Below are 26,667 nucleotides of genomic sequence, written 5' to 3' on the forward strand. Positions count from 1 at the left end.
GCATAGTGATGTATTTCTTAAAGGAAGGGTTGGTTAGAAATAATTTAAAATAATGGCTAAAAAGGAATGAAGATTACATCCTTTCTTTTTTAGAAATAGAAAGTCTACGATACCTCTGCCTGGACATTTGAAAAACAATGGGGACTTTCTCAAAGGCTCTTTATCCCTAACATACAGGGATGTGTTTCCGTCAGTGAGATTCCGGGTGGGGGGGGGGGTTGGGGGGGTGGACTGACGGGGTATGAATCTCAAATTTCCCAACTAAAAATGCAGTGGGCCCCATGGTGGAGGGGTGAATTAACAAAGGCTAGGAATGTACTGTTCTCATGAGGACCAGGTTCAGTACTTTTTTGCATTAGGTGGGGCTCTGTTCAGAATGGCACAATTGGTGAAATAACAATGGGTTGGAATGCTACCCTGAGTGATTGCCAGTGGTTAGACTACTTCTAGGCATTTGTCACCCTTTGGGTATTATATTGGCAGTAGAATACCCAGAAGCCAGAGAATGGCATAGCATTCCAAGCATACTACTATCAACATTTGTGAATTCCAAAAAAGAAGTATATTTGCATTCATTCAAGGAGTACTTCTATGGGTGTAGCGTTACTACTATTTTGGTAAACTGGTCTTTATATATGTTAAACTTTCAGGTGAAAAAAAAAGTTTAAGCCTCTTACTGAAACAAGCACAGCGAGAAAAATGAACAAGTCTTCTAAATGTGGTCCACATGCTTACGTCCCTAACCCATATGCAACTAAGTCATTTGCTCAAGGTCAATTAAATATTCCTATCTCAGGGGTACAAGTGATTAAAAAATAACATGATCAGGCTGACCTAACCTGTAAAGTTTCATTGAGATTCATCAAACAGAGCCTAAGTTATTACCACCACAAAAATGAATTTCCAATGGAAACACAAGCATAACTATAACTACCGATATGTATATATGTGTCCCATGAAGAAAGATATTTGTTGCTCAATATGGTATATGTGTTGATATGGATCATACTACATCTGTTTGATTTAAATTTTGTTAATTTTTTGATTGTCATGTGAGATAAAACAGTAAGTTAGTAGAGTAAGGGATTGCCCTGTGTTGATTTTCAATGGATACTGTTAAAATTGCAGCCGATTGTTTGTATGCTAAAAGATGGCTGCCATGTTTCAGGATAGCTGTCATGGAGTTACCAGTTCACTCTCTATGTTAATGTTTTTGCGCTCATAATGGCTGTCCACGCATTAGGTAGGCATAGCGAACAAGGCTCAGTGAGAGTGGAAACACGTAGATGCTCTTTGACTGCAACTGGAGTTATGCAATTTTGTTTAATGAATTTTCAAATTTGAAATATAATTGGAAAGAAGCTATGGAAAGGGGTTCTTTGGTTATAGGACTACTACTAAAATAATGTTTTTGGATTTGTTGACCAAATGGATAAATGTACAGAGCCTGAATGGCATTTTTTGATGAATGAAATTAAAAGTGCTTATTTGATTACAAAAAGAGGCATACCAATTATATATTTGGCAATATTATTAATACATGGGACACTTTTCATAATTGTTGGGAGGCAGATTCAAGATATAAAATTTAACTCACCCCTCTCAATTTGATTTTCTTCTCCTTGTACCTCAACTTTAGCTGTGCCTTTCTTTTGCTTCCTAATAAAACACTGCATATGTTTATCTACTTTCTTTCATGCTTCTGTCTTTAAGGCATTTATATAATTTAACTAGATATTTTTATGATTCCTCTAGAGTAATTGAATTGTTTGTCCATAGATTTTTTCATTCAAATGTATTATTTAAATGTCATACAAGAAAAGAAAATAGACAAACCGGACCCCGGGTGGTCACGCCCTGAGATTCTTTAGACCTTTCAGCAGATAGAAAAAAGGAATGCTCCTCATGTGCATTCACCTTTTTATGGCCAGAATCAAGGAAGGTGGAGTGCCCTTCAGGCAACACACAGTGCTCCACACTCACTTACTAAAAGCACACGCTGGTGCCCTATCATAAAAGCGCTAGGCTTTAAAAACAAAAGGCTGATGGACACAGCGCTCACAGCATACTATTTTTGGAAATGGATGAAAGAACGGTCCAGTCCTTTCCCTGTCCCAGCCAGAAACAGCAACTGCAGGTTGTCCGACCCCACACAAAACAGGGGCAGAGTTCCTCACACAGCTCCCTGCCCTCCTTCCAGGCAGGTTATGTTTAGATCCAACTTGGATCTTTCCTGAAGTCTTTTGTATCCCTGAAACACACACACAGGCCCCTGGAGATTCTACATGCAGGATACCACAGAAGGGAAAAAAGAGTCAGTCCTTTTCCTCCACCACAGACGGAAGCAGCATCTGCAGGTCAACTCACCCCTCACACAGAGAAGACAGTGCTCCTCACAGTCCTTCTGCTCCTTTTCTTGGCAGGGTTGGCTTGTTCCTTGAAGTTATCTTAAGACTTGGGGGTTTAGGTGCAATACTTATACCCCAGTTTGTCATTGTTCTCTTTGTGGCAAGGGTCTCTGAACCCTGGTGCAAAATGACCAAGGAGATGGAGACAGCATTGTGAAAAGGAGACACAGCTTTTGTAGATGCAAGTGAAACTACTCTCACCACTTTAAATGCAGAACAGGTCTATTCTGCCAAACGATGAGTCACCCAGGCAAGGCAGGACACACCTCAACCCTCCTTATGACTGTCAAAAGTGAATGCACATCCCCAGCTCCTGTCAGTCCAACACCAGGCACTGAATACACAAAGAGTCAGAGGAACACAGGATGGTAAAGTAAGAAAATGACCACTTTCTAAAAGTAAACACAAAGAGATTCAAGCTAGCCTGGCTGATGAGGGCTGTTAACCCATAACCAGTCCCAGGATGCTTGTTACGGTCCAGGGAACCCATGGCTTAGGAGTTCAGGTTGGACTGTTCCCATGAGGCACAGGGTCAAGACTGATTTGCATATAGCTGTGTTTGAACTGGAGTGGCAAAGTGAGCTAAAGAATGATGATGGATTCAACCCAGATCTGTGACTGGGGGTGAGTATTTGAAAAGTTTCAGCACTTCGTCCATCATCTCTTTGTGTTTGCTTTGTTCGCCCTAAGTTGGCAGGGTATGCCCAGACGTGGGTTCCTTGCTCACTTTGCCACTGGATTCAAGTTAGCCTGGCCGATGAGGGCTTCTAGCCTGAAACTGATCCCAGGATGCTTGTTTCCAGTCCAGGAAGACATGGCTTGGCAGTTCGGGCTGGACTGCTCCCATGAGGTACAGGGTCAAGACTGATTTGCATATAGCTGTGTCTGAACTGAGGTGGCAGATTGAGATACAGAATGATGATGGATTCAACCCAGATCGGTGACTGGGGATCAGTGTTTGAAAAGCTTCAGCACTCCGTCCATCATCTCTTTGTGTGTGCACTTTCTAAAAGTGGCATTTTCAAACACAGAATTTAAAAACCACCTTTACCAAAAGGTGCATTAATAAATTCTGATTTCAGAGAGCCTAAACTCCATTTCTCTATCTTGTCCCTATGAAAAGTTATACTTGTAAGATGTTACAAAGCAACTCCGATGTAAGCCTATGATAGCTGGGAAGCAGGTTCGATCCTCGGTGTCAGCTCAACATCCTGTGATTCTGGGCAAATCACATAAGCCCAAATGCATGAAGCTAAAAACCGCTCGCAAAGGGGCAGATTCTGAGAATCTGCCCCTTTGCGACTGGTATTTTTGCATTTGGGATGCATCATCCCAAATGCAAAAATCGCAAATTAAGAATTCGCTAAATTGCGATTACTTGCATTAAGGAATCTCATATTGAGATTCCTTAAATGCAATGCATTAAAGATTAAAAAAATAGCGATTTCGCTAATAGGGCTCGCAAATTACCATGAAGTTCAACTTCATGGTAATTTTCAAAAACTTTGAAAAATGCACTAAAGTGCATTTTTCAAAGTTTCATGTTGCGCACACACATGCCCAAGGGCATGTGTGTGCGCAACATATGTGCACATATCAATTTAAGGGGTGCAACCTTTGGAATTTTAAGAAATCACTATTTTTAAAGTGATTTCTTCTTGCATAGCATTTTGCTATTCCTTATTAGCGATTCCTTATTTTTCGCTAATAAGTAATCGCAAAATGGATGCTTGATGAATTTGGGGGTTAATCTCTCAGTGCCTACCAAAAATGAACGCATCCTTGTGTAACATAACTGTTGCTCATGTAAAGTGCTCCAATACCTTTGGGTAAGCATGGGCGGAAAATCCGTTACGCTCGCGGATTTTGCGGATTTTCGGGAAATCCGCAATCCGCGAGATTTGCGGATTTCCCGCAAAATCCGCAAATTCGCACGCAGCGGATTTTTTTGGCGGCGCGCGGCGTTGGTGATACAATTTTTGCGGCGCGCGGCGTTTATTATCGTTTGCCGAGTTGTTTTTTTCGATAGTTTGCGAGTGCTGCGCCATTTTGGATCTTGCTGTGTGATCCCGCGGGAATTGGCGAGCGCGATTACGTCATCGCGGCTTGCCAGCGATAGTTTGTCAACGCGAGTACGGCGAGATCACGTCTCGCGGTACTTCGCAATTGCGAGATTTGAGATGCGGCGAGCGAAAATATAAATTTGCAATTCTGCACAAGAAATCCACCAGCAAGCAGCATAAACCTTCTAGAAATGATGATTTTTATGTGAATAACTCCTTAGTTTGACATTTGCCTGCACTTTTTTAGCGAGGAGTCCATTTTGGGGAGGGGGGCAGGGGGGTGGGAGGAAGGAAGTGCCCCATAGTCTTCAACTTCCTGTTCCTGTTCAGCAGGCTCCTCCCAGTGCTTTGTCCATCTCCTGGTCACTTTTCATTTGGATGTGGAGCTGGAAGGATTACTTTTTGTGGATGCTGCTGGATCTTTGGATTTGAGGCCTTTTTGACTTTCTTTGGATCACTGTTGGATTAGAAATTTTACAAGTAAGTTTGTTTGGGGCATTACAGTTGCTGCAACTAAAATTTTGGAATTTTCGATTTTTGGGCTGTTTTGGGGCCTTTTGCCCAGGGGTACTACTCAGTGGTGGGCGGACTGATTCTTTCTGTGGGTTGTCTTGAACTTAAACATCATGGAGGCCATAGATGAATTGGGATTGTGCTGATTTTTCTGTGTTTTTCGATTTTTGACCTGTTGTTGGGGCCTTGACCAGGGGTAGTGAGTGGTGCATGGGCCTAGTCTTTCTGTGGGCTGTCTTGAATTTAAACATCATGGAGGGCATGGATGGAATGGGATTGTGCAGATTTTTCAGTGATTTTTGTTTTTTGGGCCTGTACTTGTGGCCTTTTCACCAGGGGAATTTGAGTCTAGCATGGGCCTAGTCTTTCTGTGGGCTGTCTTGAATTTAAACATCATGGAGGGCATGGATGGAATGGGATTGTGCTGATTTTGCAGTGTTTTTCGATTTTTGGGGGTGTTCATGGGGAGGGACATGCCATGTGGCTGGTGGCCATTTTGAGTGCAGCTACAGGCACTGGCCATGTGCTGGCAGGCAAGTGGCCATTTTGAATGCAGGCTTTGTTGTTAGGCCTCCAACCATTTTGCCTACTTTTCAACCTTTATTTATGCCCAGGGGTAGTGAGTCTTGCATGGGCCTAGTCTTTCTGTGGGTTGTCTTGAATTTAAACATCATGGAGGCCATGGATGGAATGGGATTGTGCAGATTTTTCAGTGATTTTCGTTTTTTGGGCCTGTACTTGTGGCCTTTTCACCAGGGGTATTTGAGTCTAGCATGGGCCTAGTCTTTCTGTGGGCTGTCTTGAATTTAAACATCATGGAGGCCATGGATGGAATGGGATTGTGCTGATTTTGCAGTGTTTTTCGATTTTTGGGGGTGTTCATGGGGAGGGACATGCCATGTGGCTGGTGGCCATTTTGAGTGCAGCTACAGGCACTGGCCATGTGCTGGCAGGCAAGTGGCCATTTTGAATGCAGGCTTTGTTGTTAGGCCTCCAACCATTTTGCCTACTTTTCAACCTTTATTTATGCCCAGGGGTAGTGAGTCTTGCATGGGCCTAGTCTTTCTGTGGGTTGTCTTGAATTTAAACATCATGGAGGCCATGGATGGAATGGGATTGTGCAGATTTTTCAGTGATTTTCGTTTTTTGGGCCTGTACTTGTGGCCTTTTCACCAGGGGTATTTGAGTCTAGCATGGGCCTAGTCTTTCTGTGGGCTGTCTTGAATTTAAACATCATGGAGGGCATGGATGGAATGGGATTGTGCTGATTTTGCAGTGTTTTTCGATTTTTGGGGGTGTTCATGGGGAGGGACATGCCATGTGGCTGGTGGCCATTTTGAGTGCAGCTACAGGCACTGGCCATGTGCTGGCAGGCAAGTGGCCATTTTGAATGCAGGCTTTGTTGTTAGGCCTCCAACCATTTTGCCTACTTTTCAACCTTTATTTATGCCCAGGGGTAGTGAGTCTTGCATGGGCCTAGTATTTCTGTGGGTTGTCTTGAATTTAAACATCATGGAGGCCATGGATTGAATGGGATTGTGCTGATTTTGCTGTGTTTTTCGATTTTTGGGGGTGTTCATGGGGAGGGACATGCCATGTGGCTGGTGGCCATTTTGAGTGCAGCTACAGGCACTGGCCATGTGCTGGCAGGCAAGTGGCCATTTTGAATGCAGGCTTTGTTGTTAGGCCTCCAACCATTTTGCCTACTTTTCAACCTTTATTTATGCCTAGGGGTAGTGAGTCTTGCATGGGCCTAGTATTTCTGTGGGTTGTCTTGAATTTAAACATCATGGAGGCCATGGATTGAATGGGATTGTGCTGATTTTGCAGTGTTTTTCGATTTTTGGGGGTGTTCATGGGGAGGGACATGCCATGTGGCTGGTGGCCATTTTGAGTGCAGCTACAGGCACTGGCCATGTGCTGGCAGGCAAGTGGCCATTTTGAATGCAGGCTTTGTTGTTAGGCCTCCAACCATTTTGCCTACTTTTCAACCTTTATTTATGCCCAGGGGTAGTGAGTCTTGCATGGGCCTAGTCTTTCTGTGGGTTGTCTTGAATTTAAACATCATGGAGGCCATGGATGGAATGGGATTGTGCAGATTTTTCAGTGATTTTCGTTTTTTGGGCCTGTACTTGTGGCCTTTTCACCAGGGGTATTTGAGTCTAGCATGGGCCTAGTCTTTCTGTGGGCTGTCTTGAATTTAAACATCATGGAGGCCATGGATGGAATGGGATTGTGCTGATTTTGCAGTGTTTTTCGATTTTTGGGGGTGTTCATGGGGAGGGACATGCCATGTGGCTGGTGGCCATTTTGAGTGCAGCTACAGGCACTGGCCATGTGCTGGCAGGCAAGTGGCCATTTTGAATGCAGGCTTTGTTGTTAGGCCTCCAACCATTTTGCCTACTTTTCAACCTTTATTTATGCCCTGGGGTAGTGAGTCTTGCATGGGCCTAGTATTTCTGTGGGTTGTCTTGAATTTAAACATCATGGAGGCCATGGATTGAATGGGATTGTGCTGATTTTGCAGTGTTTTTCGATTTTTGGGGGTGTTCATGGGGAGGGACATGCCATGTGGCTGGTGGCCATTTTGAGTGCAGCTACAGGCACTGGCCATGTGCTGGCAGGCAAGTGGCCATTTTAAATGCAGGCTTTGTTGTTAGGCCTCCAACCATTTTGCCTACTTTTCAACCTTTATTTATGCCCAGGGGTAGTGAGTCTTGCATGGGCCTAGTGTTTCTGTGGGTTGTCTTGAATTTAAACATTATGGAGGGCATGGATGGATTGGGATTGTGCTGATTTTGCAGTGTTTTTCGATTTTTTTGTGCTCTATAACTGAACTGATGTTCCTCTGTCTTCCATTTTTTTTAGGTGCACAAGACTCAAGAGAACCACCAGTGCCAGGAAGAAGTCCTGCAGCGGTGTGTGTGTGCAGCATAACGTCACGCGACGTCACGTCTGGCCTCAGACAACTCTACAATTCGTGCAACTGCGGCCTGCTGTCTGACCTGCTCTGAAGAAGATGGCCCCGCCCCCAAAGAAAGTTCTCCGTAGCTCCTCTAGCAAGAAAGTTGCTAGTAAGGAGCAGAAGAAGCAAGTTACCAAGGAGGCTGGTGTGCCACCCGCCACTTTTTTTGGGAGCAAAAAAAAAAGTACGCCTGCAGCAGCAGGATCTGCTGGGGACCAAGCTGGGAGCAGCACCCCTGCTCCATTGGGTTCAGTGCCTCCACCACCACGCCAACTTAAGTCAAAGCCCTTGAGTGCTTCAGAGGCAGTCAGTGTACTTCTCCAATCACCATCGACCAGTGATGTTGGCTCATCGCAAGAAAGTAGCAGCAATGTCCCTGAATCAACACAGGTTGTTGTAACTCATCTGACAAGTGTTGAACAACCACAGCCGCAACAACAACACCATGTGCAAGTACACGCCCAAGTAAATGTGGAAGGAGAGGCAGCAAAAGGAGATGCGCAAGCAAAGGTGCATGGAGGTTCACAAGTGCCCACAATAGTTGTTCCTCCCGAAGTAGGGGCACATTTGGAAATCGACAATGAAGCCGAGGTATCATTGGAAGCCACTCCTCCTGATGATCATTCATTGTCTTCCACATCCCTAGCAAGGAAAAGATCAAGGGGGGTGTCTACATCTTCTTCAGGCCCACCTCGTTCTGATGCAAGTGATCTGTCTTGGGAACCACAACTGCGGTCTGACAGTGAGGCACACCATGATCTGACACCGGTACCTAAGCGTAAAAGGAAGGTCGTCCAAAAACTCAAACCTATGGAGTGTGATGAGGCTCAACAAGAAGTGACAGATACTGCTGGTGATGAAGCCTCTCACGATGACGACGAGCCAGTCATCACAAAGGTCACTGCAGCCCCACCGGGCATGCAGCAAAGAGACATTTTGACCCTATCCCGAGAAGCTGCTGAGCGTGATGATGATGTCGGCGAGGAGGCAATGGAAATGGAATCATTAGATTTGGAGTTAAGTAGTACACCAAAACCTACCGCTTCCATATTTCTTCGCAAGAAGGTACCCACCTCGTCCTCGACCTCAATTCGTGGTGGTGAAAGTGCAAAACGTACTGAAGTTCGGCAATCCACATCCTCCACTTCATCTGTCATTAGCAGCAGGACCACCACCACCAGTATCGCCGCCTCCTCCGGCCCCCGAAGACATTTCAAGTCTCCAGTTTGGGACTTCTTTAGTGTTTGCCCAAAAAAGGAAAACGTAGCCATTTGTAGCCTTTGTAAGCTTCGATTTAGTCGTGGTAAGCTTGGTTCTAACTATGGTACCGGAGGCCAGAGAGGTCATCTTGAGAGAAGGCACGCTGTCCAATGGTTTCCGCACCTAGAGGCGGTCAAGAAAGCCGGAATTGCACGTAATGAAAACGTTGATTTGTCATCTGCTGATGACGAGGAGGTAGAAGAAGACGATTCAAACACTTCACTTACACCCAGTTCCCATGTCAGCAGCACACCCCATGGGAGCCACACTAAGAGTGGGGGAGAGAGTGAGACATCAATGCGGAAAAGTTCATCAGCGAGCGTAACTGGGTCGAAGAGATCATCATCATCCCGTAAATCATTGGTCCAGGGCAACATTAAAAAGATGTTGTTTACAGAAGCGCAATATGAACGCAACCACCCAATGACCCGTCTGTATAACACTAAGCTGGCTAAAATGCTAGCTCTGGACCTTCTCCCTTTTTCTTTTGTAGAAGGGGTTGGTTTTCTAGAATTAGTGACAGCGCTCTGCCCTAAATGGAAGGTTCCTAGCCGGTTCTATTTTGCCCGAGTTGCGGTTCCAGCACTACATGAAGATGTTCTGAAGGTGATTGGGGCAGCTTTGCAGAAGAGTGCTGTTCACACTATACATCTGACAACAGACATGTGGACCAGTGGCGCAGGCGCTGATTACATGTGCATCACTGCACACTGGGTCTCTTTTTCAGGGGCTAAAGCAAAGCTAAACTCAGGTGTTGACACTAACATTGTTTTTAAAGGTGCTCGGAAACATGCAACACTAGCCATGTTTGGTTTGGAGAAACGTCACACAGCAGAAAACATTTTGGATGTCTTTAACACAAAGGTCCTTAACTGTCTGTCCCCACTAAAATGCAAGGTTGGTTATGTTTCCACGGACAATGGCGCCAATATAGTTAAGGCCATGAGGGACGGTTACTATTTCAGAGTGCCGTGTTTGGCGCACTGTATAAACCTGGTTGTCCAAAAATTCTTGGGTAATAAACGCAGTGCAGCGTACAGTGTATTGGAGACCTGCCGAAAAATTTGCAAGCATTTCAGGCATTCTTTTAAGGCCCGGAAGCAGCTGAGGAGCCTGCTATATCAATGTCAAATGCCAGTGAAAGCACTCATCCAGGAGGTGGTAACACGTTGGAACTCAACCTTCTACATGCTTGAGCGTCTGTATGAGCAGTATACGGAACTCGATCAATATTTCTTGAAAGAGGGTATAGAGGAGCTGAGGATGGGTGGGCCGCAATGGAACATAGTTGAAAGCCTGACACGCATGCTTCGTCCTTTTGAGGTCTTCACGCGTGCAGTCAGCAAGGAGGACTCTAATTTGGGAAAAGCTATCCCATTGTTGTACATGCTGGAGGACCAACTGAAGGAGGTGTGTTCTGTGTTTGGAAAAGATGACAAAAAGCAAGACTCTTTGCTTCTGGCTGAGCAATTATTAGAGCTCCTACAAGGTGATGAACGTCTTAAAAAGATCCACTCAGAACAGCATTACATTTGTGCTACTATTCTGGATCCACGCTACAAAAAGGCGCTGGCAGGCCAAGCATTCTTTCCTTTTGATGATGAACATGTTCCAAAGTACAAACGTTGGCTAGCCTTGTCAGCCAAGAAGTTTGAAACAGAACGGCTGGAAATTGAAGGAAATGGCAGTACATCAGCAGGCCATCCACAGTCAAAACAATCCACTTCTGCACCTGTGGCTGTGGCACAAGTGACCTCTCAGCCGTTACAGACACCGGCAACCGGATCATCTGCACGAAAGACAACAGAAACATTGGAGGCTGAAGAGGATTGGCTAGCTCTGCGTGGGTTTGGTTCTCAAAAGGTCAGAGGCACAGCAAGAGCTAAGCAAAGTGGAGGAACCTTGGATGAGGACCTTGAGTCGATGGTGAAGGACTATCTGAATGACTCAACAGAGGTCTATGTTAATTCTGACCCATTGGCGTATTGGCATGGGAAAAAAGAATTGTGGCCACAGCTCACCAACCTGGCTTTAAACTACTTGTCTTGCCCACTCGCAAGTGTGTCTTCTGAACGGGTTTTCAGTGCGGCTGGTGGGATTGTAACTCCCAAACGGAGCCGCCTCTCGCCCAAAAATGTGGAGAGGTTAACAATGATCAAGATGAATCAGCACCTCATACCACCAGATTTCAGAGTACGAGAGAGCGTGCCGGATGAAGAGGAGGTGGCCAGCAACATAGATGAGGGAATTTCTACTCTGTCAGGTGACACTGACCTCACCCTGCCTGAATTCGCAGAGTATTATGACGAAGCCTTATTCTTATTCCTGGACCGTGATACCGACTTCGAGCCCTGAAAATGAGACAACGAATCAATAACTTTCTTTTTCATCCTTATTCACTTTTATTCCTGTGTGTCTGTCTTTCTTTGTTGTGCACAGTTAATATAATTCAAACTTTAATCAGATAATCACAAAAACAAGCCCATCAGCAGAACTGTCTTCACTTGTTTGCTAATTTATTTGAAGGTGCCGCAGTCTGCATTCCTCAGGTTCACAAGTTCAGAAGAACATGCTCCTCTATCCTCCTCCTCCAGACTCCTATTTCCATCAAAGCAGAGGGCTGGTTTACGCCCAATGAAGAAAGACTCAGCACTTGTGGGGGTGTTGTTCTACCTCTTTGCAGGTGAGTTGACGGGTCTGTGGCCATTGCTGGGAAGCACTAAAAGTGGTTTGGACCAAATCCGAGGCGGAAAATTTTTTGTGTTTTTGATGACTTGCTTGCCTTTGAGGTGCTCTTAGGGGGGGTTCCGTCTGTTTGTGGGTGAGTTTCGTGGTCTGGGAGCATTGCTGGGACACTCTAATCTTGATTGCATTTGCTTTTCAGGAAATCCGTCGTGCCAACCCCGACTTATGGCCTAGCTACGCAGCGCGTTTGGACCGAAGGCCCAGAAATATTGCAAGTATGAGATTTTGCTTTTGGCCTGTTTGGGGGTGTTATGCTTCTTGGCGGGTGGGTTGCCGGGTCTTGGGGCATTCCTGGGAAGGTCTAATACCGGGTAGAAGTGGTTGGGACAAAATCCAGGCCGATTTTTTTTTTGGCTATTTTTGACATTTTGCTCTATGTAGCGTTTTCGGGGGCCTGTTTGGGGGGCTTCCTGGTGTTTGTGGGTGAGTTTCGTGGTCTGGGAGCACTGCTGGCTATATATACTTTACTTTGCAAGAGGTTTGAAGCAAATCCATGGTGGCAGAGGGGACTTAGGGCCTAGCTGCAGAGCGCGCACGGAGTGATTTGGGAAATTTGTGAAAAATTGACTAAGTCCCCATTTTTGTACTTTTGCTCTTTGGCTGTTTTGGGGTTCTTCTACTCGTTTTCTCCTGGGTTGACGGCTCTGGGGCCATTGCTGGGAAGCTCTAATACCGGATAAAAGTGTTTTGGACCAAATCCCAGGCGGAATTTTTTTTGTGTTTTTGATGACTTGCTTGCCTTTGAGGTGCTCTTAGGGGGGGTTCCGTCTGTTTGTGGGTGAGTTTCGTGGTCTGGGAGCATTGCTGGGACACTCTAATCTTGATTGCATTTGCTTTTCAGGAAATCCGTCGTGCCAACCCCGACTTATGGCCTAGCTACGCAGCGCGTTTGGACCGAAGGCCCAGAAATATTGCAAGTATGAGATTTTGCTTTTGGCCTGTTTGGGGGTGTTATGCTTCTTGACGGGTGGGTTGACGGGTCTTGGGGCATTCCTGGGAAGGTGTAATACCGGGTAGAAGTGGTTGGGACAAAATCCAGGCCGATTTTTTTTTGGCTATTTCTGACATTTTGCTCTATGTAGCGTTTTCGGGGGCCTGTTTGGGGGGCTTCCTGGTGTTTGTGGGTGAGTTTCGTGGTCTGGGAGCACTACTGGGACACTCTAATCTTGATTGCATTTGCTTTTCAGGAAATCCGTCGTGCCAACCCCGACTTATGGCCTAGCTACGCAGCGCGTTTGGACCGAAGGCCCAGAAATATTGCAAGTATGAGATTTTGCTTTTGGCCTGTTTGGGGGTGTTATGCTTCTTGGCGGGTGGGTTGCCGGGTCTTGGGGCATTCCTGGGAAGGTCTAATACCGGGTAGAAGTGGTTGGGACAAAATCCAGGCCGATTTTTATTTTGGCTATTTCTGACATTTTGCTCTATGTAGCGTTTTCGGGGGCCTGTTTGGGGGGCTTCCTGGTGTTTGTGGGTGAGTTTCGTGGTCTGGGAGCACTGCTGGCTATATATACTTTACTTTGCAAGAGGTTTGAAGCAAATCCATGGTGGCAGAGGGGACTTAGGGCCTAGCTGCAGAGCGCGCACGGAGTGATTTGGGAAATTTGTGAAAAATTGACTAAGTCCCCATTTTTGTACTTTTGCTCTTTGGCTGTTTGGGGGTCTTCTACTCGTTTTCTCCTGGGTTGACGGCTCTGGGGCCATTGCTGGGAAGCTCTAATACCGGATAAAAGTGTTTTGGACCAAATCCCAGGCGGAATTTTTTTTGTGTTTTTGATGACTTGCTTGCCTTTGAGGTGCTCTTAGGGGGGGTTCCGTCTGTTTGTGGGTGAGTTTCGTGGTCTGGGAGCATTGCTGGGACACTCTAATCTTGATTGCATTTGCTTTTCAGGAAATCCGTCGTGCCAACCCCGACTTATGGCCTAGCTACGCAGCGCGTTTGGACCGAAGGCCCAGAAATATTGCAAGTATGAGATTTTGCTTTTGGCCTGTTTGGGGGTGTTATGCTTCTTGACGGGTGGGTTGACGGGTCTTGGGGCATTCCTGGGAAGGTGTAATACCGGGTAGAAGTGGTTGGGACAAAATCCAGGCCGATTTTTTTTTTGCCTATTTCTGACATTTTGCTCTATGTAGCGTTTTCGGGGGCCTGTTTGGGGGGCTTCCTGGTGTTTGTGGGTGAGTTTCGTGGTCTGGGAGCACTGCTGGGACACTCTAATCTTGATTGCATTTGCTTTTCAGGAAATCCGTCGTGCCAACCCCGACTTATGGCCTAGCTACGCAGCGCGTTTGGACCGAAGGCCCAGAAATATTGCAAGTATGAGATTTTGCTTTTGGCCTGTTTGGGGGTGTTATGCTTCTTGGCGGGTGGGTTGCCGGGTCTTGGGGCATTCCTGGGAAGGTCTAATACCGGGTAGAAGTGGTTGGGACAAAATCCAGGCCGATTTTTTTTTTGGCTATTTCTGACATTTTGCTCTATGTAGCGTTTTCGGGGGCCTGTTTGGGGGGCTTCCTGGTGTTTGTGGGTGAGTTTCGTGGTCTGGGAGCACTGCTGGGACACTCTAATCTTGATTGCATTTGCTTTTCAGGAAATCCGTCGTGCCAACCCCGACTTATGGCCTAGCTACGCAGCGCGTTTGGACCGAAGGCCCAGAAATATTGCAAGTATGAGATTTTGCTTTTGGCCTGTTTGGGGGTGTTATGCTTCTTGGCGGGTGGGTTGACGGGTCTTGGGGCATTCCTGGGAAGGTCTAATACCGGGTAGAAGTGGTTGGGACAAAATCCGCGCGGAAAAGCCTTTAGTTTTGGCACTTTTTGTAACTTAGGGTTCGTTAGGGTTAGCCCTAGCAGCAGGATTGCATGTGTTTCGGGGTGTTCTATATTTTTCCAACTGAGTTCTGGGGTCTTAGAGCACTCGTGAGAATGTGTAATTTTGGTTGCAAGTCATTTGAAGAAAATCCATGGTGGGAAAGGGGGCATTTGGCATAGTTAAAGAAAGCCTTTGCCACTATTCTTAACTTAGGGTTCGTTAGGGTTAGCAGTATTTCTATTGCATGTGTTTGAGTGGGGGGGATTTCGAGTCTTGGAGCGATGCTGGCTATGGCTACTTTTGCTTGGTTGCTTGCAAGTGGTTTGAATGCAATCCACGGTGGGTAATGGGTAATTAGGAAGGGGGTACTTCGGCCTACTTTTACTTTCAAAGTAAGTTTTGTCACCAGTTTTCTGCTAGGCCTCGTTTTTTGAGATTTGATTGGGGGTCTTCTACATTTTTGCGACTGGCTTTAGTAAGGGTCTGGGTGGGAGCACTGCTAGGAAGATCTAATTTTGTTCTAAAACACAGTTTACAGTACACCTAGCTTGAGGGGCAAGATCCGCTACATTAATTTGCCCATACTTATTTATCCTTCAAAAGGTGACTCAGAGTACGCACTTTCAAAAATATTGTACTGTCTACTAGGAAAATCAAATTGTGACTTTTTGCACTCCACAGCCTACATACCTTATATTTATTTATCAGTGGTGTTGTAATATTATATCACTTCCTGTTTTTCGTTGAATAATTACAGGCCGGGTTTCAGTCTCTGCAATGGGGAAAAAAGGATGGAGTCAGGCTTCACAGTAGCGAGCCACAATTCAGCATCAGGCAGGCAGTGGACAGGGTGTCTTCTGGTGACCAACATCGATGGACGAGGCGTCGGCTGCAATGGAGGAGTGCCGCTAATAGGAGGATTTTTTTTCTGCAGGCAACTTACTTACCACTTCCAACAGGACCACTACAACCACATAGATACAGTATCCCTTGCCTTTTTCTCTGACTGTGACTGCATTTCTTGGCTCTCTCTCGGCTTCTACATTGATCCCTTAACACATCACTTAGTCCACTCCACTATCACATCTGCACCACACATAGTCATTTGTAAGTGCTCCTACGTAATTCGCAAGTCGCAGCACGCCCCAGGCCGTAGAGGACTGGGATGGCCCCAATGATGAAGCATGTCACCAAGGGGCAACCCTGGTGAGTGAGGGGACACCTAGAAAAAAAGCAATTTCTCCTTTTCTATCTACTATACCTTCCAGACCAACCCCACTGAGTGTTGTTGTGAATGGATTTATAGTGACCAGCAAGGCTCTCGGGTATCTGGCTACAGAGACCTTATGTTGAATATCGTTATCAATAATTTACACATAGGCCCTTTACTGTTGCATTCTTTCTTCCACAGTTGTCGAATGTACTACTTACTTTTCACTGACATGCATGCAGTAGTGCATGCACTTTCAAAGATTGATGGATAGGTTTGTACCGAAAGAATTGTTTATGTTCAATTGTTTGTCTATGCTGTGCTTTTTTTTACAGGGTGTCTTCTGGTGACCAACATCGATGGACGAAGCGTCGGCTGCAATGGAGGAGTGCCGCTAATAGGAGGATTTTTTTTCTGCAGGCAACTTACTTACCACTTCCAACAGGACCACTACAACCACATAGATACAGTATCCCTTGCCTTTTTCTCTGACTGTGACTGCATTTCTTGGCTCTCTCTAGGCTTCTAAATTGATCCCTTAACACATCACTTAGTCCACTCCACTATCACATCTGCACCACACATAGTCATTTGTAAGTGCTCCTACGTAATTCGCAAGTCGCAGCACGCCTCAGGCCGTAGAGGACTGGGATGGCCCCAATGATGAAGCATGTCACCAAGGGGCAACCCTGGTGAGTGAGGGGACACCTAGAAAAAAAGCAATTTCTCCTTTTCTATCTACTATACCTTCTGTCAGGTTACGCAGCCCCTAAGCGCCTACCGTACTATGAAACTACATTTCCCATGAGTAGGCGGGAGACTTGCAGGAAGTTTATCTGGGGAACAGACGCGCTTCCTGTTGCGCGTTATTCTGGTTTCTGTTCTGCACCGGCATGAGAGCGGACGCTCTGCATGCTTTTCTATCGTGTCTCCTGTGGACTATCACCTTCCCCCCCCCCCCTGAGGCTCAGTGGGGAGCGCTTCCGTGTTCTGTCCTTGGCGGTAGACGGACTTCACGCGTCTTCAGGTAAAGCCGCTCTAAACTCTTCGGCCGCCCGTGCGGTCAGCTGATTACTGCCTGAACGGATTGTTAAGGGAGGTTCTGTGACTGTTTTCTAACAGAATTCTAGCTTTGATGAATTCCTGTTTGGTTGAATTGTGTGTGGCGGAGCACAGTGGCGGTCTATACCACGTGTTAGCGTTCACATCGGGGATCGTTTTTGTACTATTAAAACGGAGCGCGGTAGTAAGGACAACTACGCGTCTCCGTTGTATAACTGTGTATTTCAAAGGACCTCCATAACTGGGCATGTAGTGAGGTAACTACAGGCTACCCCAGTTCTCTTTGTGTAGTGCACCGTGGGGTGTGTTGTTGGCAGAATTCAGTGGTGGTCGCAACAGCAACTACGTTTTTCTGTTTGACCTTCACCAAAGATTCTCTACTGGGTCATTACTTAGAGAGCGCAGTGTTGTAGTTCTTGCTTCCTACACACTACCGTTTCCCTCTTCCTTTTTGTTGGACCATACATCTTTGCTTTGACTATTTGGAACCCCCTTTGTACATTGAGTCCTCTACCATGTTTGTGGTATGTTGTGAGTAGTGGGTTTGATGTCTTAGTATAACGCGAGTGTGTTTGGTGCGACAGGAGTGTGTTCGTTAACTATATGTTTATGTGTTTCTTAGGCCTTCCTCACAGATTGTGGCAGAAGGGCTATAGTATTTCCTATCCAAGGTCATGTTTTCTTGGTGCTCAGGTACTTGTCTACTTCCTTGGTTATTTAGTGAGACTATATGAGAGTACCCTTGTATGTTAGGACAGCACTTCACTGATGCCTGTCTTGTCTTCTGTTACAGGTATCCTTTCCCTGCTGACCCTACCTTTACCCATCCCACATTTTTTATTTTAGTTTGTTATTTTTCTCCCCCGCCTAATGGCTCGAACACCCTATGTTTACACTTCTGGGTGTTGGTGACATTTGGAGGTGGAACCATATTTGCATCGACTGGATCACGGGGAGTAAACCTGACACCTTCCAGACCAACCCCATTGAGTGTTGTTGTGAATGGATTTATAGTGACCAGCAAGGCTCTCGGGTATCTGGCTACAGAGACCTTATGTTGAATATCGTTATCAATAATTCCACACAGGCCCTGTACTGTCGCATTCTTTCTTTCCACAGTTGTCGAATGTACTACTTACTTTTCACTGACATGCATGCAGTAGCGCATGCACTTTCAAAGATTGATGGATAGGTTTGTACCCAAAGATTTGTTTATGTTCACAATAGTTTGTCTATGCTGTGCTATTTTTTCTTGTCTCCCAAAACCTTTCCCAAACACCCCCGTACCCATCCATTTTTCAAACCCTAACCCTCTTCCCCCGGGCTGTGTGGTTTTGATTGATGTGTGACTAAATTATTATTACAGCAATAAATCCACACACTTGCTGGGTGGGGAGGATAAGGTGATAGCAACAGGCTGGTGAAGAAATCCGAGGATATATTCTTACTCTGCTTGACAAAGAACCATTGCTAATGTGAAAGAACTTCAACCGAATTAGTAGTTATACTTTACCATTTGTTAGGCTACAATGTGGCACTGCTCTACTGTACTTCTGTCACCTGCTATATTCTCAGTTGTACCGTTGAATTGCTCAGGAGGACAAACCAGATTTCATTTTCTTTTTTTTCATAGGCATGCAACTGCCACTGTGTCACACCACTAGTACCACCGCTATGAGGAAATTTTATCCGACCAAGATTGCCAACCTTATTCGGTGTTTCCCGTGGAGCCAGCCCTGGGTCTAGCCCTACTTTCAAACACAAATTACAGGTAAGATAAGCGTTTGGTGGTTTGGGGGTATAATGGAGTATTAGTACGAGAGACGAGAGACTGAAGGTAGTACTACTAAAGTCCTAGGACTCTTGGATTCACTTCACTTAGTCTGTGAGAGGCACTTAGTGTTGAAAACATTTGGGCATTTACACTTAAAGGAAGAAAATGGAACTAAACTTTCAGGAAAACAGTCAACGTTAAACCCCCACCCACCAGGCAAGCAGTAAAAAACAGGTATGCTCAGATAAAGTTTGAAAAAGTATATTTATATCCCTAACAAAATAATCTCCCGCAAGACCCTCCCTAACCCCAACGATTGTCCTTCAAAAGTCCCCAAAAACCCAACTCCCAATTCCCACCCCCCAAAAGTCTCTAAAAAAGGGGCAAGGGACACTATGGGTGGATGCTGTTAACTTTTTGGGCCAGGGCATCATGCTCCTCGCGGAGCAAGGCGAGCTCCTGCTGAAGGCGGGACACCATCAGAGTAGTGCGGCGCAGGCGTGCCTTCACTGCCTTGCAGGTGCAATGCCTGTGAGAGGCAGCTGTTGGCGTTGCTGCTCGGCGGTGGCGTTTGCCTTTGGCAGCCCGGCTCAGTCTGGGTGGACCACTGTGCTGGGTGGCAGCCCGTGGGGCCACGGAGGCCGATGCAGACGACGTTGTTGTAGTTGTCGACTGCACACTTTCCACGTCCTCCAGGGCCACCAGCCGCCGATATTCCGCAACAGTGGCCTCGATCCTCCGTTGCCGGGCCGCTCTAGCCAGCTCCTTCCTCCTTGTTCGTTTGGAAGGAGAACCTATATGAAGAAAGAAAGACATAGTCTGTAACCAATGCTCTTTAAGATTAACTCAATCATTCAGCAGAAATTTGTGTTGCAGTACAACTAGCAACTTGCAAGCGCATTACATAACTATTGAGGCCAGTATCTATCTAACCTCACACTTCTTCATCCTTGCTCTAACATTAGTGGGAGTTTAAGGAACAAATTCTACGAGCACTGTGGACTTCCATTGGAGTCGACTATGAAAGTACACCAGTCTTATTCTTCTTCTTATCTCTTGTTTTGGAAAATTGGTACATTATTTTCTGCAAGCCGGCATAATGCCAGCGCAGTAAACTTGCACCCGAGAAAAAGAGACGCACGCCATGAGGAGTGACCTAGACTTGCGTTGCCGTTGCGTTACTGTACCCGTCCAGTACATGCAGGTGGTGAAGCTCTTACTTTTCTATTACGGGTGGCACTGAGAATACTCTGTTACAACTCAAGGGCTACTGCTTAATTAATTTAACTTTCACCCTACAGTGGAAATGAGTACTAGAAATGGAAAATTGAAGAAGATAAATAATCTGATTATCTATCACTTCACATGGGATGTTTTTGCTTATATATGGGATGACTTTAGGTGCTTTGCTTTTTATTGAGTGACCAGTGATACATCCACACATGAATGACTGAGTACTACTAAACTTATTAAGAGAGGTAGGGAGTGGCCACCATAATAACCGGATCTATGCAGTGCTTGCAATACAAACTACTGCTACTATTTATGGTAGTATTTGGACAAAATTAAAAGTTCTTTTCCTTGCCTTTCCTACACTGGAACGGACGTGCGGGTGCAGTGTTACATGCTCTTCAAAGTTACACTTAGTTCATCCACTGACCGTCTACTCTCTCTAGATCATGGGTACTCACAAACTTTCTCTCAGGGGCTACATTTACAGTGTAGTTTGGGGCCGAGGGCCGCACTGGTGGGGGCGGAGTCAGAGGGGGCGGGGCTAAAGCAAAACGATAACTTGTGACCATGAGGTTGCACACAGGTCCCTGCAGCAGATGCCCTCATCCACTGAGCCACCAGACCCAGCATTTACATACATCTCTCTCCCTCCTGCTCTCCCTCCTGCCCTCCCTCCATCTCTCTCTCCCTCCTGCTCTCCCTCTCCCTCCCCCTCTGTCATCTCACTGTGTGTGTGTCTATCTGTGTCAGCCTTCAGCCCGGGTTGAGACCGCTTCCTCAACGCGCACACACAGACAACAACACCAAAGTACTTAACAGGTCTTTAAAAGACCATTAACATATTATTGAGGCTTTGTTTGTTTTAGCGCCCCTGCTTCTCCACCCTGACAATCACTGCTTGCCCGGCCCCACAGAGCAGAGGCTTTGTTCTATTTCACCTCTTTGTGGCCTTGCATCTCCACTCTGCTCTGTGGGGGCCGGGGGAGCAGTGATTGTCAGAGTGGAGATGCAGGGGCGCTAACAGGTGAAATACAAAAAAGCCTCTGCTCTGTGGGGGCCGGGGGAGCAGTGATTGTCTGCAAGGTCTGCGCCCTGCCAAGGAAGGCTTGCCGGGCCACCACCGGCCCGCGGGCCGTACTAGGAGTACCCCTGCTCTAGATACACATATGCTATCTAAGAGTCAGATAGTAGCATGATCCAGGTATATGGACACATACAGTTTCTGTGTCACCCACCCAGGCTGTTGTCCTTCCACCCATCATTGCTTCATCATTCACCCAGCCATGCATCTCATATTCTTGCCTTCCCAGCTAGTCTTCAATCTCAATAAGTAAGGAATATATAAGAGCTTACCTCTGGCCGCCACCACCACCGTCTCAACTCTCACAGCCGCCGCCGCCGCCTCGTCCCCTGAAGAATCGCCCTCCGCCTCCGTGTCGAGCACCACCACCTCCACACTGGCCCCGCCACCAGATGTTCCACCTACAAAGTACATTTAAGAATGTTAGAATAAAGCACTCACTAGTCACTAGTATTTGGTCTAGGAATGAAGACATGTGAAAACAATGTAATTTGTGACTGTCTACGTTAAAGTTAAAAAAAAATTCCCTTTTTCCAGGGAAGGTTGTCTTGCTGCACTTTTTGGCACAACTGATGAAGGCTGTTTTTTTAACACGCACCATTTTTCTCCACACAGACAGAAGATGGACTTCTAACAACAAGATCAAGTTGAAACCAGGTGAGAGCTCGGCTCGACCACAAGAAATGTCTTCAATTAATCGTCAGCACTAACCACTTTTCCATTATCAGTTAAACGTTTAGTTTTATTATGACTTCATTTTAATAAATGTGTTTACTTTTAATAAAGCTTTTAAACTTAAATACAATCTGTGTTTTTTGGTCCAGACTAGAGTGACTGAGCGAAAGGTTTTGCAATTTTTGCAAGCATGAGTCCAGATAGAACACTTCAAAAGACATTATGGACAATCCCAGAGGACTGCACTAAGTTGATAGAGCTATTGCTGACTAGAATCATGGGAGTTTCGCCAACCGTGCAATCTTAGTTAGCTACACAGACAGACTAATAAGAATAATCTAGTAATACCACAGGGAGTCATAGTAGAGGCAGGATAAGAATTTAGATACAGTCTACAAGAAGAGCAAAGACAATTTTGAAAAAAGTCAAATGAGGAACGCTAGGAAAAATAGGTACTAGTCTAAAATGAAAACTTACTGGGGCCAGCAGAGGAGCCCTCGCCTGCCCGATCCTGGCCCTCTTGAACAGCATCCGCCGCCTGCTGCTCCTGTGTCCTCCTCTCGCCCCTGGGGGGAGCTGACGTACAACATGAAAGAAAGAACAGAAAACATGGATGATTGTTGCTTGTCAATGTCAACCAAATCAAACATTTCAAAAGAACAATAACAAAATATTTCCGCGAAATTATATTGATTATGGTTACTTTTCATTTATTTGCGGACCTGTGACTTCGAAAGTCACGTAACTCACTAAACAAAGTACTGAAACGTTCACCTAGGACTGGCAGGCAGCAGTCCGCAGGCAAGACGCAAAGTGACAGACAAACTCCATTGTGATTTCAGTCAGATCAGTGACAACACTAACAGTTGCCTGCTACATTACCAGTCATTTAAATAGTCTAACTATCAATCCACCGCCACTATTTTTCTTATTGTCAGGGTTACAAAGGAAGGGGCAGATTTGAGCCCTTGCGGCTCTTTTGCGCCGTTCTTGCGTGACTTTTGTGACGCAGCAGCTAAACAAAAAAGGGCGCCATGGTGCGGCGTATAATATTATAACAACGTGACGCATTTGGGAGATGCATCCCGTTATAAAGCCCTGCGCCATCAGGGGGCGTTCCGGCGCAAGGGAGGGCATTCCTGCGCTGGAACACATCCTAATAGTGGCTGAGGGAAATCTACAAAATTTCAATCAGTCACCTTTAGGACAATGATGCGTCACACAAACCCTGCACCTGCTTGAAGCAGACGTACGGCTTGACCCAGCATTGGGGAGATAGGGTACCCCAGAGCATTGATGGAGCTGCGCCATCGTTGCGACGCAACTCCAGCAGTAAAGCTTCGGTGACGTTTTGGGCCCATGGTGCGCCGCATTGCAAATACGGCGCACCATGTTTGGTGGTGGTAGCGGGCCGCACAATTAATGGCGCATCCCTGCTACTTTGCAGGGATGCGACGGTAATTGCAATTCTGCCCCTTAGGGGCATACTTACTTACGCGTTCTGGCGCATCTCCAGAGATGCGCCAGATCAAATGCGTCACGCAAAACTACCCTTGCGACACGGCAGATGTGCCTCATTTACAATGCGGCGCGCCCTGGCGCAAGGGTAGGCACTTGCGTGACGCATCTCGTCACGTAAGAGCGGCGCATCGCTGGAGTCACGTCGCCAACGCAATGCAACTCCAGTAATGCTCAGGGCCACCCAATACTTAACATGCTGTGTCAGTCCTTTCGCCTGCTTCGAGCAGACATAAGGAATTGAATTGACGTAGCAGCGTCGCAGAAGTGCCTGCGTTAAATCTTGTACATTTCACGCAGGCAATTTTGCGAGGCGCACAGCCGCTGGACCGCCCACCCTGCGTACTAGGAACGCACCCATTGTGGTGCAGGCCCATGGCTTTATAACGTGACGCATCTCCCTAGATGTGTCATGCTGTAAATGACTCGCAGGGATGCGGCACGTTTACGCCGCTGTTGCGTCACGCAAGGCAACGTAAACGTGGCGCAAGGGGCTTGTAAATGTAATCTGCCCCCTAGTGTCTAGCATTACGCAGTTCTGTAAAGTACACTCATACATAATAGTTACTCAGGCCAATGAGACCACGAAATAGAAAACAAATAAGCATAGTAGCAACGCCACTGAGAAGGAGAGCAGTGCACCTGAAATGCACAGAAGATTTTGAAATATAATTTAACTACAATGTAATCGTCATCAGCGGCATTATTGGCTTGCTCCATGTAAAAAACAAATATTTGCAATACAACAACACAGAGCAGGAGAAAACATCATAGTAGTGAGTGATTAAATGGCTACTACTACTCACCAAGCCCGGGGATCTCCAAGCCGAGCTGGTCCAGCAGGTCGCGCTCGCGGTCCAGGAGGTCCGTCCAGCGATGGGTGACCTGGCTGTAGGTGCGCTGGACCCCGTAGAGGTGGGATATGGCCCAGCACACCTTCTCCCACCGCTTCCGGCGCTCCCGCATGTTGTAGCCGCCGGCCGCGATCCTGCCGCCTCCCGCGATGGTCCTGGGCAGGCGGCGCTGGACGAAGTAGACCAGCGCGCCCACTTCCTCCGGGCTGAAGATCTCCCGTCGCGTCACCTGCTCCCCCCTCAATCTCCCGCATGCTGTCCTGCCACTGGGTCCAGCACTACTCCCCGCCGCCGCTGCGGCCCTCAAGTGCCTGGGCAGCTTCACGGCGCCTGGCTTGACCATGGTCTGGGCAGGTAAGGTAGGAAGAAGTAGAAAATTAAGAAAGAATAGGATAGGGAAGAAGAAAAGAAAAGAGTTTAAAAAAGTAGTTTAAAAGTAAAGAAAAATAGCAGAAAAGACAAAAATATACAGCTAGGAAAAGAGAGGGATAGATAAGAAGCAAAATCGTAAAAAAAAAACTGAAAACAAGCAAAGGATGGCAAAGATACCAAGAGGATTAAACACCATGCCCAGACACAGGAAATGAATGAAAAACAAGATGGCCGGCGCCCGTTCACGAGCGCGAAAGAAAGTTCGCGCGAGATTTTCCTCGCGATCTCGTGCGAACCTGTAGATTTCCCGCGCGATCTCGTGCGAACCTCTACTCGCAATGCGCTTACTGCGCGAGATTATACATAGCGGGCGGAAACGGAAATACGTCACGGAAACAAAATGGCCGCGCCCGTACTCGACCTTGGGGTAAATTCGCGTGTTGCGCTGCAAGCGGCTCGCGAATACTGCAAAAAAACTCGCGAAACAACAAGCCACAAAAAAATAAAATGCTCATTCGCACGAATTGGCGGCTTCCGCGGTCGGTTTCGCACGACGCCGCGCCCCGCGAATAGCGCGAAAAAAACCGAAACACGATTTCAGCAAAAGCAAAAGCAATGAGCAGGTGCAAAAGGTCAACCTCATGATTTGTAACGATTCTTTGTAGTGCTTCCTGAGGGGGCCCTCCAGAATTCGGTTGCCTGCTTGCAACTATTTTGTGTGACCCTGCTCTGACCTTAACTGTATGCCACAAAGGTCCTGATTTACAGCTAAAGGAGCAGACAAGCAGGTGCCAGGCTGGAAATTTAAATTCTTTCAGTGACACATTAATTAGCCCCTAATTCATTATTGTCAGTTGGGGCAGGGCAGGTGTTGTTAATAAACTAACCCCAAATTAATTCATGTCAGTTCAAGCAGGGCAGGTGGGCTTGCTTTTCCCCCCCATCTTCTACAGTGATGATGAACCAGAGGGTGGCATTGATGTAACAGAGGGTGGCATGGGTCAAAGAGAGGGTGCCAGTGGTAAAACAGAGGGTGCTGGGAGGCTGTGATGATGAACCAGACGTAGAAACAACATAGTCGCGACCGTTGCGAGCCGACAAGTAAGTTCGCAATTGCGAACTAGTACCAAATCCTCGCGAACTGGCAGAAACAATTGCGAACACACAAAAAAAAAAAATCCACAAATTCGCGGGAATTCGCGGATTTTGCGGATTGCGAGTTCGCAAATCCGCAAAATTCGCGAACGCGAGATCCGCAAAATTCGCCCATGCTTACCTTTGGGTCAAGTTTGTGCTATATAAAATGAAAAAAAGAAATGTAGGTTCACTAATGTTATATTAGAAAACTGACAACTGATAATCTGCTGATCGTTTACAAACAAGAAAACTCATCTCCTAACCAAACTTAATCTTAAGGAACCTAGCAAATGCCAAGTTAGGTGGAGCCAAGATGATCTGACCAACCTATAGTGCCTAGCCATGCTCAAGTCCAGTTAGATTGATTGTCTTGACTGTTGGGATCACATTGATTGTCACAACCATATAGTTTTTGACTTTTTCTATTATGATTTCCTGTCAGTATCAAATTAACTTTAAGTCAAGTCAATAAAGCTTTATTTCGGCAGTTTTCAACCATAAAAGCAGAGTACAAAACACAAGCTAAAATCTAAAATGTTCAACTGTTGACCCAGAGGATTATATAAAGCTTTACATAAAACCAGATTAAAAGTATGAGTAAGATCAAGATACAAATATAATATATTACAAAGTGTTAACATTAGAGTTACAAAATAGGGAGGGCGGTGAATACCAAATTACAAGACTATTTAATAGTAAGATGCTTATCATTCCTAAGGTTTCACCTAGCTTGGGAGACTTTCTGTAGCCTTAATCCTAGCTCTGCGTGTGCACCACATTGGAAACCAAAAGCTTGAGGTGGCAAATGCTATTAATGGAGTGGAGTCATATTTCAATATCCTATAAACTACTAGGTAGTTCCTAAAACCCAAATTAATACATATTTGCCGAATTCAGCTTACTCTGGCTTTTTTATAAAGGGGGCAGAATAACACAACATGGAGGTCCGACTCTTCCTTTTCAGTGCAGCCTTCCTTTAACCAATTTTTTACCA

Source organism: Lissotriton vulgaris, chromosome 9 (genome assembly GCF_964263255.1).
Source record: "Lissotriton vulgaris chromosome 9, aLisVul1.2, whole genome shotgun sequence".
Classification (NCBI taxonomy): Eukaryota; Metazoa; Chordata; class Amphibia; order Caudata; family Salamandridae; genus Lissotriton; species Lissotriton vulgaris.